Here is a 5,716-nt window from a genome sequence, read left to right as displayed (position 1 = left end):
CTTTGAATTTGGTTTCGAGACTCGGTTTCGGGAACTTTATTTGATTTTTGGGATTTTTAGGGTCCGGTCAAAATGGGGTGTCTACACTTACAAGCAATGGCAAACAAGGGCTCTTAAGACCCGGGAATGAAAATCAAGATTTCATAGATTGGTATTTGATTGATTTGGTAGAGGAGATGTTTAGAATCAAGATTTCATAGATTGGTATTTGACTGATTTGGTAGACGATATGTTTAGAAACCTTCTAATCTACATAGCCACGAGAGAGAGAGAGAGAGAGAGAGAGAGAGAGAGAGAGAGAGAGAGAGAATATAATTAGAATGTTTTTGAATATGCTGTTTATGCGAGAGCTAAAGGACCCTTGTTGATCACACATTGTTGCAGAGAGCAAACAACAGGAGTTGGTGCAAAGAAGATGGGATTGCTGACATTGAACATCACTAAGAAGCTACAGACAACTCAATTCTACTGGCTTAACTTTGTTGAGATGAGGCACAACTTATAATTCAACTACACAAAATCTAGGAGCTTAATTACTAGTGTGGTTTCTTTAAATCACTCACCTGAAAACATCGCTTCCACATGTTTATCTGTCATCACCAGCCCAGCGTGGTTTCTTTAAATCACTCATCTTCTTTATCAAAAGATGTTAAAGTTCAAAGGGATATGCACTCATCGTCTTTCAGCTGCAGGTTTGGCTCCAGAGGAGCCTCTAAAGAACTTAAAGAGAGTTGATTTCCCCTGCTTTGGGTCTACATCTGCGTATGGCTAGCAAAAGATAATAGGATAGGCCATAGAATAGAGATTCCCCTGCTTTGGGTCTACTTCTACGGAAAAATTTTAAAAAGTCATGGATCGAAGTTGGATCCAACTTCCAAGATATGACTATGATAGCGTTTATGTAATGCCCCGGATTTTTGGAAATAACAACTCGGTGCGTAGAAGAATATTACATCATCTTTCTCAAAAACTTTAATTATTCCCAAGATCTCAAATACAACAACTACGTTTAGAGGGTTTACAGAAATTAGGTCTAACTTATTACATCTTAATTCAAGACATAGTTGATACATATTTAAAACATATTTGTCCTTTAGAATAGTTCTGGATTCAACTCTAGCATTCCTCATCTTTCATCTATACTTCACCTGGGGGTTGGAACAATAAAACAAGGAAAAAAAAGGGTGAGCTCAAATAGCCCAGTAGGGTATAAACAACAAGTGATGTAGAATTGTCAAGCTCATAAGAACATGATATTTTGTAGATAGGACATCTCACATTATAAACATGGAAATAAAGAATAAGCACAACATACTTTCCAAACGTATAGAGAAAACTTACAGAACTTGATATCAAGAATTATATATAGAATTATATATATAGACTTCATTAAGCATAGATGCTTTCATTCATAGCCATATCTCGGCCCATTCATAGCCATACCTCGGCCCATTCATAGCCATACCTCGGCTCATAATCCTCTAGATTTACACTCTCTAGAGTCGTCTTTACCCACGTGCACATGGAGGACTATAACGCGTCCACCCGTCATCATATCATAACTCAGTCCATATTCAGAATTAGGGTATCACAAGATAAACTCTAAACATAAACATATCTCACGGAAACAAGTTTCGAGGATACAAAATAGAATTATAGCTTTATCAGTAAAATCATTTATCTGAAAGGAATGGGGTCTGAAAGAAAGCTTCACCTTGGATTCTCATCAGTTGTGGATCTTAGAAGGATAGAAACTCTTATAGCAATTGCGTATAAAGAGAATCAAAGAATATGAAATATTCACATCCAGTATAGCAAAAGAGAATCAATGGAAGAAAACCCTTACATATAGCAAAATAGAATCAATGGAAGAAAACCCTTACATATAGCAAAAGAGAATCAATGGAAGAAAACCCTTACATATAGCAAAAGAGAATCAATGGAAGAAAACCCTTACATATAGTTTTCCGGTCACAGGTTTGTTTGAGCTTACACCTTGGAGTGGATAACCTGTAAATATATTCTAATTTTATCAAATTCATGTTTTAAGGCAGTGTCCTTTCTGTCCAGGTAATGTCCATCTATGTCCAAAATAATGTTCCCTGTGTTCAGTGTTCTTTCTATTAAATTTTTAAGATCATGGGGCCCAGCATGCACTATTCATATGGACCCCACATGTTACTATTCATGTGGACCCCACAGGTTACTATGCTCAGCAGTTCATCATTCTTTGATTTAGTTTATTTCTTGGCTACTATGCTCAGCAGTTCGTCTTTCTTTGATTAAAGTTTACTTTACGGTTACTATGCTAGCATTTCATCGTTCAAATAAGATGGGCTACTATGCTCAGCAGTTCGCCTTTCTTTGATTAAAATTTACTTTACGGTTACTATGCTAGTATTTCACCGTTCAAATAAGATGGGCTACTATGCTCAGTAGTTCGCCTTTCTTTGGTTAAAGTTTACTTTACGGTTACTATGGTAGCATTTCACCGTTCAAATAAGATGATAAAACTTGCATAATCTATAGCGAGTTATCGCCTCTTATGCATGCTTTATCCTAATATTTACATAGGTGGTAGAACCAACCATATTACCCATTATAAATACTTTAACTATCTATATGAAAGACTTACCTTGGTAGTGATGAAGTGAATTTCCTTTTCCTTCTCCTCTCTCTCTTACTCTTTCTTCTCTCTCGTTCTCTTTTTTTTATTTTTCTTCTTCTTCTCTTCCTCTATTTATAGGTATTTTTTTAACTACAGTCTTAAATTCACAACTACTCTCTTAAATGATTTTATAAAAATATAGGAATAGTAAAGGTATAAATAAATGAATAGTAAAGGCTGCTTGAATAGTAACAGGATGATTAATATTATTTAATTATTATTTTCGTCGGTGAAGCGCAGCTACTCATTAATGATAGTGGTTGTGGTGGGACCCGCTTGTGAATAGTACTCGGTGGGTCCTACTGTGAATAGTAAGTTTGAATAGTTTATCTCAATAGTGAACTTGCATAGTATTTCTGTATAGTAATATTTCTGCATAGTAATCTTGCATAGTGACTATTGTGAATAGTAATTATGAATAGTGACTATTGGTAATTTTTAATATGTGTAAGTATCTACTCATTTTTAGTTGACATCTGGGGCGGTGGTTTAGTGGTAGGACGCCGTTCAATCCTCGCTCAGCGTTGGGTTCGAATCGCGTACGCCCCATTATGCCAGATGTCCTCATGCCCGATTAACTCGGGGAAAAATGAGTAATGGCCGATAATTACCCACCTATGAGGCCATTTTTATTTATTTGTATATATATATATATATATTTTACCGGTTATTACATTCTACCCCCCTTAAAAAAAATTTCGTCCTCGAAATTTTACGTACCTTAAGAAGTAAATAGATGATGATACTTTTGTTTCATCTTCTCCTCCGGTTCCCATGTTGCTTCCTCGGTGGCTTGGCTCCTCCACAGAATCTTCACCAGTGATATTCTTTTTGTCCGAAGAATTTGTTCCTTTCGATCAAGGATTTGTACTGGTTGCTCTTCATAAGACAAATCTTGTTTCAACTGCATTGGTTCTGTTTGTAGTACATGTGATGGGTCCGCCAAGTATTTCCTTAAAAGTGAGACGTGAAACACATTGTGAACATGTGACAAGGCTGGTGGCAAAACTACACGGTATGCTACTGGTCCAATTCGTTCAAGTATTTCGTATGGTCCAATATATCTGGGACTGAGCTTCCCTTTCTTTCCGAACCTTATCACACCCTTCCAAGGTGATACTTTTAAGAAGACACGGTCACCCACTGCAAACTCCAGGTCTCGACGTCGATGATCGGCGTAGCTCTTCTGTCTGCTTTGAGCCGTCCTCATATGTTGTTGGATCATACGTACTTTGTCAGTAGTTTCTTGTACTAACTCTGGGCCTAGAAGTTTTCTTTCTCCGACCTCACGTCGGTGTTCTACACCTCTTACCATAGAGAGCTTCATAGGGTGCACTCTCTATACTAGAGTGATAACTGTTATTATAAGAAAATTCAACCAATGGTAAGTGTTGGTCCCAATTACCTTGGAAGTCTATTATGCAAGCTCTAAGCATATCCTCTAGTGTCTGAATTGTCCGTTCGGATTGACCATCTGTTTGAGGATGAAAGGAAGTGCTGAAGTTCAACTTTGTCCCCAAATGCTTTTGTATACTCCTCCAAAAATTAGATGTGAAGCGCGGGTCACGATCAGACACAATGGATGCTGGTATGCCGTGTAACCTGACTACTTCTTTGATGTAGAGCTTTGCCAATTGAACTAAGGAAAATTTTTCTTGTATTGGGATAAAATGAGCTACCTTCGTCAGTCGATCAATGGTGACCCATATTGCGTCATTTCCTTTCGTAGTCCTCAGTAGTCCCGTAACGAAATCCATTGCTATCATATCCCACTTCCATATAGGCACCTCTAGTGGTTGTAAGGCTCCCTTTGGTAGCTGTCGTTCTGCTTTAACTTGTTGGCAAACCAAGCATGTAGACACGAACTCAGCAGTCTCTCTCTTCATATTATTCCACCAATAATGGGTTCGAAGATCTCGATACATCTTCGTACTCCCTGGGTGTATGGAGAATGCCGAACTATGTGCCTCAGTTAGCAACTTCCTTCTTAATTCTGGATCGGAGGGCACACACAGTCTTGTGTTGAATCTTACGATGTCATCTTTATCAAATTGAATTCGAAAAGTTTGCCTTTCCGAACTGCTTCGATCTTTCCTTGTAATTCAGGATCGTCGACTTGAGTGGCCTTGATTTTCTCCAATAGTGATGGTTGAGCAACCATCTGTGCTATGTAGCCCTTGGTTCGCGGTTCTACTATTTCCATATCCAGTTTTCTCAGATCTTGGAGTAAATGCTTTTGAGTGGTTAGCATTCTTGCCAAGGTTCCGGAAGTTTTTCTACTCAATGCATCTGCCACTACATTCGCCTTTCCAGGATGATAATGAATGCTGCAGTCATAATCCTTTAGTAACTCTAGCCACCTTCTTTGTCTCATATTTAGCTCCTTCTGGGAAAATATGTATTTGAGACTCTTGTGATCAGTATAAATTTCACACTTTTCCTCGTAGAGATAATGTCGCCAGATCTTCAGTGCAAAGATTACTGCCGCCAATTCCATATCATGCGTGGGGTAGTTTTGCTCGTGGTATTTTAGTTGGCATGATGCATAAGCTATAACTTTATCATTTTGCATTAATACGCAGCCGAGCCCTTCCTTTGATGCGTCACTGTAGATCACAAATCCTCCAGTTGGTGTTGGTAATGCTAGCACAGGTGCGCTGACGAGTCTCTTCTTTAACGTTTGGAAGCTTTCCTCGCATTCTTTGGTTCAGATAAACTTCGCGCCTTTCCGAGTTAATTTCGTTAATGGATTTGCTAATCGAGTGAAGTTTTCCACGAACCTTCTATAATAGCCGGCAAGTCCCAAGAAACTCCGAATTTCTGTTGCTGTCGTGGGTCTTTGCCATTCTTCAACGGCTTTAGTCTTCGCTGGATCCACATAAATTCCTTCTTGGGTGACTGTGTGACCCAAGAACGCCACTTGCTGCAACCAGAATTCACATTTACTGAATTTGGCATACAGCTTCTTCTGTCGAAGTGTTTGTAAAACAATCTTCAGATGTTCCTCATGTTCTTCGCGACTCTTAGAATAGACAAGAATGTCGTCGA

The sequence above is a fragment of the Tasmannia lanceolata genome, unplaced genomic scaffold, assembly GCF_043159265.1.
Source record: "Tasmannia lanceolata isolate RefF3 unplaced genomic scaffold, GAP_Taslan_0.1 ptg000002l, whole genome shotgun sequence".
NCBI classification, from domain to species: Eukaryota; Viridiplantae; Streptophyta; class Magnoliopsida; order Canellales; family Winteraceae; genus Tasmannia; species Tasmannia lanceolata.
Note: the sequence above shows the minus strand (reverse complement) of the source record.